Consider the following 13019-nt stretch of genomic DNA (forward strand, 5'->3'; position numbering starts at 1 on the left):
AATTATTTAAAAAAAAATTTTTTTGAAAGATTCTTTTAAAGACTGTCTTAAGATGAATGAATGAATGAATAAATTTATTACGGTCATAGACCAGAAAAAACATAAAAAACAATAGTTTACAAAGGGAATAATGGTGTCAATTAAAAATTGTAAAATTATACATAAAAGCAATACACATATGCACACACACCCACACACACACACATATATACACATATATGCACTACAGTATATGTATAGACTTAAAAAAATGGGGGGGCTTGTCCAGGGGTCAAGTCTTTTACTTTTTTACAGCTAATGCCCTCCGCTTGATCGCAGCCGCAGAAAATTTGGCCACTTTCAGTGTTACTTCTGGGTTTTTATCTCCTAGCAGGATTTTCAGCCGCTGAGATTCAGATCGACCTGGAAATTTCTGAACGATAGGGGAGATAAACAGTGACCTAATATCCCCGTAAAGGTCGCAGTGTAACAACACATGTGAAGCCGTTTCCACCTCTTTCAGACCACATGGGCAAACTCGTTCAGCATAGGGTGTGCCCTCGTATCTGCCCTTTAGTAAGGCAGATGGCAGTACATCAAATCTGGTAAGGGTAAACGCCCGCCTGTATTTTGCGATTTGTAGATCCAGCAAATATGGTGTTAGATTAAACCCTTTTCCATAATCTTGGATAGCTGGATATTTATCTATCTTGCTCATATGGTCCTGAAGCTCTACATCTCCTATTCGCTGGCTCACCATCCTTTTAGCCTTTTCAAAACCTGAGGCTATGAGTTCTTGTGGGGAAAGCCCCAGGCCCTTCAATTTTTCATAAAGCGACAATCTCCATTTAGACTGGAACGGGTCTAGTAGAGTCAATGGAGCCACTCCCACTGGGAAAAATATGAGTTTTAGCCAGAAGTGAATCTTCAGGATCCATATCCTGGCATTAATAGGGAGTTGACCTACCTCCAGCCTGATGGCTGTGTTGGAGACACAGGTAGGTAACCCTAGTAGGGAGCGGTAAAATTTAGTTTGTACAGATTCCAGGGACTTGAGTTTTTGACAATTAAATATCTGGGTGCCATACATCAATTGTGGAAGTATTTTTGCAACAAAGACCTGGGAGGCAGCAGGAACATATTGACCTCCTTTTCTGTAAAAGAATCTTATGATAGCTCTGGAAGATCTTTGCGCATTTACAATGGAATTCTTAATCTGATGGCACCAAGATCCCTTCTCATCAAAAATTATTCCAAGATATCTAAAAGATGTTACTTGCTCAATAGGTTGGTTATTAATTTTCCATTTATGTCGGAGTTTTCTCTTGGAGAACACCATAATTTTTGATTTAGTGTAATTTATTATTAGGTGTTCAGCTTCGCAATACTCTGTAAGAGCTCGTAAAAGTTTTCTTAGACCCACACAAGAGAAGGAAATAAGTGCCGCATCATCTGCGTACAAAAGGACTGGGATTGGTATATTATTTAGGTTTGGGGGATGAGTGCTTGCTTCCTCCATCTTTCCGACTAAGGAGTTTATATAGAAGTTAAATAGAATAGGGGCAAGAACACAGCCTTGCTTGACACCATGGAAACTTTGGATTTCCTTTGATAGGTTCCCATAACGGTCGCATCTAACACGGATCCGAGTATTTTCATGTAGTCTACGGATAAGAAGCAAAAGACGTCTATCGATGTTTGTGGCATTTAATTTTTCCCAAAGTCTGTGCCGGGGTATCAAATTGAAAGCTGATTTGAAATCTACAAAGGCTACATAGAGGGAGCCTCCTTTCTTTGAGGTGTATTTCTCCACTAGATGTTGCAATACCAGTCCTTGGTCTAGAGTTGATCTATGTGCCCTGAAACCAGCCTGGGCTTCCTTTAGGATGTGCTCCTGTTCCAGCCAGTCCGCAAACTTTTCACGTAAGTGAGTTGCATAAAGTTTGCTAATGATGCTTAAGAGACTGATTGGTCTGTAATTGGCTGGATCAAGTTTACAGCCTTTCTTGAATATGGGAACGATGATTGCCAATCCCCAGTCCTCTGGTATTATTGCTGTTTGATCTATGCTGGTGAATAGGGTGGCAAGGACTGGGGCCCACCAGTCAATATTGGCTTTGAGAAGCTCAGGAGAGATATTATCTGCTCCCGGGGCTTTTCTGTGTTTGAGTGCCTGAATAAGCCTCCTGATCTCCGCAACCGACACCGGAGGCCACTCATCACCTGCCGCACACTGTATTAGTGGCTGTGTCAAAGGCAGAGCTGAATATGAAGATTGGAAAAATGCCTCCCAAGTCCCTGCAGGTATAGTATACTCCACTTCTGAGGAGGTAGATCGCACTCCATTTGCTACCAGTCTCCAGAAGGTGGCCGAATCTCTCTCTCTGGATGCATCTATTAGGCATTTCCATTCTCTTTTCTGTGCCAGGAGTTTTTTGTTTTTGATCAAGATTTTATAATTTCGTTTATCTTCAAACCAGACCGTGGGGAGTTGGGGTAAATTGGCAGATCTATAATTCTTGTATTTTTTCAGTAAGTTTAGCTTCATGTCCTGACATTCTTGATCAAACCAGGGTTTGGAGTTTTTATATACTGAGGATTGCCTACTTGACCTGTTCCTTTTTTCCTTCAGGGAATCTTGAAGATGAAAAGACTTGATTCTCTTAAGGGAGTTGTTTTTTTTTTACCTCTTTTAATAATATATATTTTTAATCTTTCATCATGTTATTTATTATGACATTCAGTGCTTGTCATCTAAAGTCTTGGCTTATACAGGCCCCGCTCTGTCCATCAAGTCTCTAATTCTACATAAGCCATTTTCCCCTTCACCTCTGATATTGTGGCATATTTATCTCCAATCCTGGAAGCAGGGTGATCAAGAAAAAGGTAGTAAAGGGGTGCAACAGACACCCTCACTGAAGGCCGATGTTGAGTAACATGACTGATTTTATAGGTGTGTTAATAGATAATAGACAAATTGTGTCTCTATAGCCACAGCAGGTGCTGTAACCTTCCAACAGTTTGACTTCACCTCCAAAGACGCACTTCTCCTTCGTCTCCCAAAATAGACAGATGCTACCCACTAATAGATTAAATTCTCCGTTACTAACCCAGGAGATGCCTAGAAAATGCTTTGTTTAATCTGCAGCAAGGTATTAAATTTCTGTGAAGGCTGCCCAGTGACTACTCATTCCATATCCAGAGGTTCGAAGTTTGAGGAGACACTTCTGGAACAAAACAAAATGTTTAACTACACTTTTGGGGGATTTAAAGCCATGGATCCCAAACTGGGTGGTACTACCCCCTGGGAGGCAGTGGGATTCCCCATCTAAGACCCAAGGTGGTGGCAGGGGGGTGCTGGAGGTGTGAATGGCTATGAGACTTTTAAAAATTGGCATCACTGAATCAAGTTCATCCATGTTGTCGAATTAAGCTACATAGTTTTAACTGGATTTTAAATAAATGTCCCATTAATTGTTCCTGTTTTGAATTTTTAAAAATTGCTTTATTGAATATAAAAAAGAAAAAAAAACAGTCAACAAAGGAAAAAACCAAAGGATGATACAAATTACAAAAAATTAAATTAACTTCTTACAATACAACTTCTATTATGACTTCCAGTCACCCCATCAAGTGTCCTAGGTTTCTTTTGAGTAGCACTTTTCATTCTCACTCCAATCTTCTCCCGCATTTTTGTTTTAATAAGGTTTTCTATGTTCATATGGGAGTCATTCTATTTTTAAATTTTTATTAGATATTTCAACACAATAATTTTAACAAATATACATCATCCATTACATTGTCAGTTTTTATCCATCCATTATCCATGCTTAATCTTGTATTTTATTCAGATGTTTTATCCTATGCTCGTTTCTTTGTCCTTATCTGCTCCAACATTTATCAGTTAAAAAAAATCCTAACTGCTATTTTATTTATATGTTTTGTTTTGTTTTGTTTTTTATCCTGGTCTGTGACCATAATAAAGTTCATTCATTCATTCATACATCATCCACATTGTTTCCCCCTCCCCCCCTAAACAGAAAAGCCAAACCCGCACCCCCCCCCCCCGACTTCCCTCAGCTCCTTTCTCTGGTTTCTCAACACATCTTCCTGTCTGCATATTGAGAATTCATATTTTTACCACACTCTTTAAGATATTTTATTTAACTATCCCACTCTAGTGAACAATTGATCTGTATTATCTCTCATTCTTCCTGTCATCCTTGCTAATTCTGTGTATTCTAATAATTTTGTCTGCCCCTGTTTTGAATTTTATTGTGTCATAGTCTTCCTTAGTGGGTTGTGGAAACCTCTATTCTGAAAAATGCTTTTTGTAGGGTAGTAGGCACTGGAGATGAGTTTATGGGATCAAAGGGACAGTGGCACGAAAAAGTTTGGGAACCACGAGAGTAAAATGTGAGGGAGACGCCCTTGTTCCAGGCACACACTCTTTACAGAGAATTTTAAACAGCACTATATTCCAAAGCTCTGCTCAGGTAGATTTTCCCCACTCAGAACAGCCATCAGTGTTCCTAAACAGGAACTTCCACTCAGTTCCTTCTAGAATTTTACTTTCCCTCAGGGAATCAAAACTGAGTTGCTCTGCCAGATAGTCCAAGCCCCAACTGCCCACACTGGCAGTTAATCCCTGTCCCCTGAGAGTCAACTTCTGATCTGGCAGTTAAACTGCCAGTTTCAAATTTAAACTGCCCTCTCTCTCTCTCCCCAGATTGGCTGATAGCCCAAGCAACTCTCACTGGCTGTCAGGTCACCAGGAGGCAGGCCAAGGGCTTGTCCGTCATATCATCCTGTTGGGAAGAGCTCTCCTTCCTTTTTCTCTTTTTTCCTCTAAAGCTTTTTGTTTATAGTAAAAACTCAGAGAGAAACATGAACCACTAGGGGAGATACATGAAGGAGAGGATATACACACTCTGGGGAGAGGGGGCTGCACTTCCCCAGGGTTTGGTTTCCTTGTAATGAAGGTCAACCGAGACTGTGGTGCCTTTAGGGTATGGGGTTTTATTTCCACATATGTACAGCCTGAGGATAGGATGGAGGGGCTCAAGGCATTAACAGGTCTTGTTTCCCCAATAGGGTTCCAGGGATGCTCCAAGTCAGAGCTTTGGGTTCAGCAAAGTGAGACACGTTGTTGTAAACAAAAATTGCCCTTTTTCCCTTATGGGGTATCCAAGAGCCCATATAGAGTCCTTACATAGGTTCCCTATTGGTAGGAGAAAATAACATAGGCCAACCAGAGAATATTGAGAAGCAAAGCAGCTAGTAAGCTGGATCTTTATTAATCTGTTGCAACAGGGTGCTCCCCTCACCCGCAGGAGAGGAGGAAGAACCCAGAACAATGGCACGCAAGGCCTTATAAAGACTTTTGAAATTGCCATCCTGTAGATCAAGACCACCCCCAGAAACATCACAGAAGGGGTGTAACCTAAGACCACCCCTCAGATACATCATACCTACATCACAGAAAAGGCGGTCTTAAAACAGAATTTTGAATGTTGTTTTTCTCCTGTTGTTGTTTATCTCCTGTCTGGCAGGTTACTTGATTGGATTTCCTGGGGAGCCTGGCCAGTCTTTTGTAATGATAAATACTTAGTTCCTGGGCCATGTCACAGGCTCACACCCTATTCATATCTTAAATGTGTCCTTAAGACAGGATTTGTGAGAAAAGAGACAATGGGGAGGTTTCCCACTTCGACCTTACAGAGAAAACATTTGCTCAGTTTAGGAATCAAAATGGTTCCAGGTCGGTCTTCCTGTGCTGATCTATGTACGTGCTTGGTTGGTACACTTATGAACATTACCATATATCTAAGACCTCAAAATTCCTATCACAATATCAACAACACCTCAATCCCTTCCATATGTGCCGCATTAGGAAGAGTTTGGGCATCACGTGACAGGACAGAGTCTCCAACAAAGATGGCGACCGGGGCTTCTGGTTAAGATGGTGACAGGCCAAGCAGCCAGCTCCAGAGCTCCACAGATTTTAATTGAGATTTAATTGATTTTTAACTTGTTTTAAACCAAGTATTTTATTAACTATCAACTGTTCTTTTAACCTGGAAGCTGGAGCGCAGAAGAATGAGGAGCTGAGATAAGCAATAAACTTGGAGCTTATCTGTTCTGTCAGCATCCCATTTATCAAGTGGAAGCATGGAAGATGGCTGAATTCGACACTGTAACTATTGAGATTTTAACACGCTGACATGGTCATGTCCACAGAATGGAAGATGGTAGGATCTCCAAGGGCGTGCTCTATGGAGAACTGGCTTCAGGCACTGAGCCTGGTGGCAGACCAGCTCCTTGTTACAAAGATGTCTGCACGTGCAACCTGAAGGTTGGCAATATCAACTTCAACATGTAGGAATCCCTTGCAGATGACCGCAGTGCCTGGAGACAGGCAGTAGTGTACGTATCTGTAGCAGCGACCACTGATGAGAAGAAACGCTGTGGTGCATCTGCAGCAGCACAACTGGATGCCTTCGTCTGCCCCAGCTGCAACAAAACATGTCTCTCCCATATTGGTCCCTACAGCTGCAGCCTGCACTGTAGTTCCAGGTGCCAGCAACAATAACAACCTAGCTCACTCTTCTAGTTTCGGATGAGAGTACTTAACAGCCTAGCTAAGACCATTATCTTACAAAGAAACTTGCCTCATCAGGTCAGCAGCCTCTTCTACTACCTCGCCTGGATACAGGTTCACATGCCTGGAAGGGACCCACAGATATCATCCAGACTGACCCCCTTCAAATCTATAAGAATATAAAATGTTACAGAAATGATGGGGGGTACATCTTTAAAGTAGTTACAAGGTTACAAATATTATGCCTGAATGTATCCTTTCAACTTGACAGCTCAGGGAAGATACCTAGCTTTATAAATTCATATAAAATTAGTAGTTTGACCTATTCTCTTCATTCCAACGCCATTTTGGCCTTAGAGGAAAGGACTCCTTCACCTTTCTCTCCCGCCATAATCCCTCAAGCCCCCACCCAGGGAAGTGCCCAGGGGTGACAATTGCTGAGCAATTAGTTTCCAAAAGCCCATCACCGTACTTGCCCCCAGGGTATGGATGCGCAAAGGGAGCTCTATTGTCCTTTGATGGTGGGTACCAAGATGAGTTTGACCAAGCTGCAGGAGGCAATGGAAAACAGGAGTGCCTGGCGTGCTCCAGTCCATGGGGTCACGAAGAGTCAGACAAGTTTAAACGACTAAACAACAACAACTTGAGAGGTGCCTGGACATGTTTTGCCTATGCTAATCTTGTACCAAGGATATGTCTGGACATGTTTGCCTATGCTAATCTTCTTAAACCATGTCTACCCCTCCCCTTTTATGACATGTCAGTGATGTATCAGTGATGCTGTACAAACTGTAGGATGATGTATCAGTGATGTGTACAACAAAAAGGATGATGTATCAGTGATGGTGTACAAACTGTATTCTGGGCCATGGTGGTGTTAATGGAGAAATCTGAGGGCTCCCTTAGACCAAAAGCAAGGACACCAGCCAGGAATACCAGAGCAAAACAGCAGCCAGTAGGCTTGATCTTTATTGAAGACTGTCGCGACAGGACTCCCACCTGCCACCAGGTGAAACAAGATGGAAGCCCCGTACAAAAGAGAACCAAAACATTTATTAGCTGCTAATCCCCATGTTAAAAGGGACACAGGTGGCGCTGTGGGTTAAACCACAGAGCTTAGGACTTGCCAATCAGAAGGTTGGCGGTTCTAATCCCCGCGACCAGGTGAGCTCCCATTGCTCAGTCCCTGCTCCTGCCAACCCAGCAGTTCGAAAGCACATCAAAGTGCAAGTAGATAAATAGGTACCACTCCGGCGGGAAGGTAAACGGCGTTTCCGTGTGCTGCTCTGGTTCGCCAGAAGCTGCTTAATCATGCTGGCCACATGACCCGGAAGCTGTATGCTGGCTCCCTCAGCCAATAAAGAGAGATGAATTCCACAACCCCAGAGTCGGACAGTGGTCAGGGGTCCCTTTACTTTACCTAATCCCCATGTTACACCCCCCCAAACTACATCACTAATACATCATGGTTACATCATTAAAGGGGAGGTCTGGTGGCAGTAATCTGAGCATCGTGGACCCTGCCCCATGCCTCCCCTTGCCCTCCACCAAACACCCATCAAGTGAAACAAAAGAGATATTTGCATTTCTCTGTTTCCCAGTTAAGTTAATCACACCCTTTTGTCTTCATCTGGATTTGTTATTTCTGGAATGGATACCTGTCTGGCACTCAGGTATCGGGATGCCAGGGATTATCACTCAGGCAGAGGGGCTGCTGAGTAGCTGAGCTCACATGTCTATATGAATTTCTGAAGTTTTCCCAGTGAGCCAATAAATAGATACATTTATCAGTGAATTGTTACATTTGGTATTTTGCAGCAGAGGCCCTTTGAATAGATAGGAAGAAATTGTGATGAAGTGTTTTGTGGGGACAAATCACAAAAGTCACAAAAGTGATTGTGCTGATTTCGGTAGTGGGGTGCATGTGCATGATATTGTTGTAAGAGGGTCAGGGTCAGAGAGGGGAATAAAGGAAAATGACCATACCAATATCAAAAGTATAGAATTCTGCCTTAAAAACCCTACAAGAGATAAACTGTGCCTTGGAGAATGCTTCATTTGAGAATGTATCATTTTTGCAGTCTCATGTATCATTTTGCTCATTTTGCTGTGTCTTTTTCATTCACTTTAAGAATGTGTCTCTTTTCCATTGACTTTTTAAAAAATGTATCTGAATGTATCCTTACTGAAATGTAATTTTCCATGAATGTATCTTTACTGAAATGTATTTTTCCTCAATATGCTGTACTATGCTATACTTTTCTGAATGTATCCAAATGTATTTTTGAAGAATGTTCCTTAAATGTAACAATCACTTGTTTCAAATGTATTTGACTCAAATGTATTTGAAAGCTACTAAAAACACTCCCCACACCACACTGCCATCTACTGGGTCTGCAAATATTCCCATGAATACACACAAATACCAGCTCAAAAATAAAGTAGTTTTATTTTCCAATAAGTATGCAAACATGAGATTATCACACCCGAATTGATAGCAATGCAGAACAGGATCTCATATTTACACTGAAGCCATTTCCTCAACATCCAGCCTCACGATCTGCATACTGATTATCAGCAGCTATGGAGGATTTTCCTGTAGATAAAGGAAAAAAGCCATTAACCAGATCCAAGATAAATGAGAAGAAGCTCAACACATATTATTCCAGCCCTCCAGCAAAATTGACACCTCCCAAGATCTTACAACATCCTACTTAAAGGTAAAGATGAAGGGACCCCTGACCATTAGGTCCATTCATGACCGACTCTGGGGTTGCGGCGCTCATCTCGCTTTATTGGCCGAGGGAGCCGGCATTTACCTTCCCACCGGAGTGGTACCTATTTATCTACTTGCACTTTGACGTGCTTTTGAACTGCTAGGTTGGCAGGAGCAGGGACCGAGCAACGGGAGCTCACCCCGTTGCGGGGATTCTAACTGCCGATCATTTGATTGGCAAGTCCTAGGCTCTGTGGTTTAACCCACAGCACCACCCATGTCCCAACATCCTACTTACCTTATGTTAATCCCCTCTTCACCTTTGCTGTTATTGATCTGTACGGAAACCAAAAGTTATAAGAGTCAAGGCAGCTCTTTTGGTTGGTTGTTCTCACTCCGTTCTTGTTACGTGAGGGAGGACCCTGTTGCAACAGTTTTTGTTTTTCCTGTTCTTTCAGTAAAGATCAGACTTTGCTTTTCGCCAATTCTGGTGTTGTCTCTGTCGTTTCCCAACCAGTACGGAGCCTCTACAACCGCGCGCCTTCCGAGGTCCCAGTCCTCCTTATGAGGCAAGGACCCCCTTGGGGAAGCAATTATTTATTTACCATATTTCATTTTCTGCTGGAGGGGCAACCCCCAACCTATACATAAATTCCTGCAACAGTGGGAAGTTTTAAACGTCAATGTTGCCCCACGCTCGGGGTTCTTACTGCTGTTTGAACCTGTTGCACAACAAATAAAGGATCTAAGTCTACTGATTACTGTTTTGCTCCAAATTACTTGGCTTGAACTTCCTTCTTTTACTGACTGCATGGACCCACAGGGGACTTGGACCCTGATGAGCTGGGCTGTTGAGTAGTCTCTCACCCCAGAATTTTTCCTTATCAAAAACAACAAGTGAATGGGTGGTAGGTAAAATTTAAAAATAAAAAGGTAGAAGAGTATAAATCCCAAGAACCAAAAAGACATGACAAGCCCAGGCCCAGAGGGAGAGTCCAAGAGGTCCAGCATTATTAGGATTTTACATGTATTTCCAAAAAATACCATATTTAACCGGAAGAACGGCTCCCAGGTGTTGCTTTTTAATATGTATAATAAATGTCCACCAGGTGGCGGCAAAGTCCATCAGTGAGGCATCACCTCTAAGTACCTTAAGAGGATGTGTGAGTTTTTGGACGCTGCTTTTTTTTTTTTTTTTTTGGTACCATTTATTTAATGTAAGGACTGGGACATTTTTCCATCCCTGAGTAGCGACCAGTCTAGCAGCAACCAGGAGAAAACCAAAAGGGGTTTACAAAGGGAAGGGGATCGGCGTAACTTCCTGAGAAAATGGAGAAGAGGCAGAGTTTAGGGTCTAAGTCCAAAGGTCAACCCAAGATGATCCTAATTTCTGTCAAAACCTGCCAGCAGAAAGCATTAATGTGGGTGAAAGAGCACCATAGGGTGCCAATAGGTGCCAACAGCCCCCCAGGCCTTTTGTTCTTGTGCCAGGTGTGTTGAATTTATTGAATGGATTTATGTCCCACCTTTCTCTCAAGTTGGGATTTGAGGTGGCTTCTAAAATTTAAAAACAACATTAGAAAATGCGAAGTAATTAAAAACAAAACTGGTTAAAAACAATAGTTAAAATACACCAGAAAATGTTTAGAACCAGCAATTAAAAATCCATTTTGCCCTGTGGCCAGCATCACCTGCACTTAGTTTCCAAAGGCCTGTCTGAACAGGAAGATCTTAGCCTGCCGGCAGAAAGAAAAGAGAGAGGGAGCCGGTCTGACCTCTCTCAGGCAGGAATTCCACAATATGGAATTTTTAAAGCATCCAGAATTTGAAAATATAGTGGTGGAGGGTGTGAGGGCACTTTAGGAGTGTTCCACGTCATGCAAAAGCTTTAAGGTGCCTTGCCTGGAATGAGTAATGCCACAGGTTTAGGAATGACTGAATGCGCCCCCTTCACCTGGGTCCAGACGGTGTGTCACTCGCTGCTTGGCTAGTCTACTGCCACACCTCATTCTTTAAATAGCCTCCTACAGCAGCAGTCTTAATCTCTCGAGATTTTTGTACTTAAATATGATAAAGATCCAGGAATGTGTTTTCATTCTTGCTTGCCATTGGGTGGGGGCTGAAAAACAAGCAAACAGAGAAAACGCAAAGAACTTGGTTAGTCTGCAAAAAAAGGTAAAGGTAAAGGGCCCCTGACAGTTAAGTCCAGTCACAGACGACTCTGAGGTTTACAGGCTTTACAGGCCGAGGGAGCCGGCATTAGTCCGCAGATCATAAATTAATGGGTTGCAGTTTTACTCAGAGTAAAGCAGATGATTAAGCCGAGTCTATTAATTTCAGCAGGGTTTACTCTGCTCAGAACTTAGCTGAAGACAACCATTTTAAAAATCAGTCAGTTTATGTTTGTCGTGTCCATTCATTTCCACGGATCTTACTCTGAGTATCAGTAACACCAGATTCAGCCCACTGGATGGTTGTGAAGATTATAGTTCAATAAGGTGCATAAAGAACTTTGAACACCTGGAAATGCTAAATATTGTTAAATAAATTGTTAACTTCTCAATGACTGCAAAAACACACACATAACCATTCCAACCTTTGATTTTAGATCCCTGATACCTTGTATATGCTTATATGAGCCTCTTTTCCAGGCTCAACACCCCCAACTCCTTCTTGCTGCTGCTGCTACTGCTCCATCATCATCATCACACAATTGACTGATGTTAAGCTTGTGGTCTGCTATGACTCCTAGGTCCTTTTCACTGCTGTCAAGCCTTACAGTTAGTTCCCTACCGTTACCTATGTGGAATGTGGCCAACTGCCGTCCAAACACATGTTCTTAAGTGGAATAACAGTTGGCTCTCCTTACTTCCTAGAAACATCTCGCAACAACACAGATGCATTGGGAGCAGGACTTATTGTTGTTTCCAAAGGAATTCCTGCTCGGAGATTCTGCCAGGACGGTTTTGACATCAACAGGGGTTGTTGGCAGTCATGTAACCAGAGCAAACAAACAACAATCTGGATGGTTTCACACCTGCAAAACCTCAGTGGCGCGGATTGCTGTTCCACAAGACTTTCTCTTTTGTGGTGTAATAATAATAATAATAATTATTTTAAACACCTTAAAAAAAACTTAAAGTAAAAAAGTGCATACTCAAATTACCCATCCACTGACATTTATCATTATTATTATTATTTACACTATTTTTTATTTCAATTCAAATAAGATACTGAAGACGTCAAAAGAAACAAAAAGCATCAAAATATTTCAATGGCTACTAGCCACAATGGTTCTTCTCTGCCTCCACAGCTGGAGGAAGCAATGCTTCAGAATACCAGTTGTTGGAAACTATATAAATGTAATTATAATTGCCTTCGGAACTCCCTGCCCTTACATATCCGAAAGGTGCTGTCTCTATGGGCTCCCTCCGGAGCTTGTGGACTCTCCTCCCTTGGAGGTTTTAAGCAGAGGCTGGATGGCCATCTGTCACGGATGCTGATTCCATTGTCTTTTGACTCCTACAGAAGACTTTCCTTTTTCAACAAGCCTTTTAAGGGGACTTTTGTGAAATTTCACTCTGTATCTGAATGGGGTTGTGTGTGTATGAGAAATGGTTTTGTTTTGTTATGTGAAATCATATATATGTGTGTGTGTGTGTAATATATACCGTATGCATGAAATGGCTTAATGTTTATTAATATGTTAATATTATTAATACC

At 42.0% G+C, this 13019-nt stretch overlaps 1 long non-coding RNA gene across 1 annotated transcript; it reads right to left on the reverse strand.

Annotated features, from left to right (window-relative positions):
- Positions 1–9003: 9003 nt before the first annotated feature.
- On the reverse strand, positions 9004–11244 carry LOC309358039. The gene is made up of 2 exons (XR_014163297.1): positions 9595–11244; positions 9004–9176 (listed from the first exon to the last, which is right to left on the reverse strand). It is a non-coding gene; the product is annotated as an uncharacterized lncRNA (long non-coding RNA).
- Positions 11245–13019: the final 1775 nt, after the last annotated feature.

The sequence above is a fragment of the Podarcis melisellensis genome (genome assembly GCF_964234715.1).
Source record: "Podarcis melisellensis genome assembly, chromosome: 15".
Lineage (NCBI taxonomy): Eukaryota > Metazoa > Chordata > Lepidosauria > Squamata > Lacertidae > Podarcis > Podarcis melisellensis.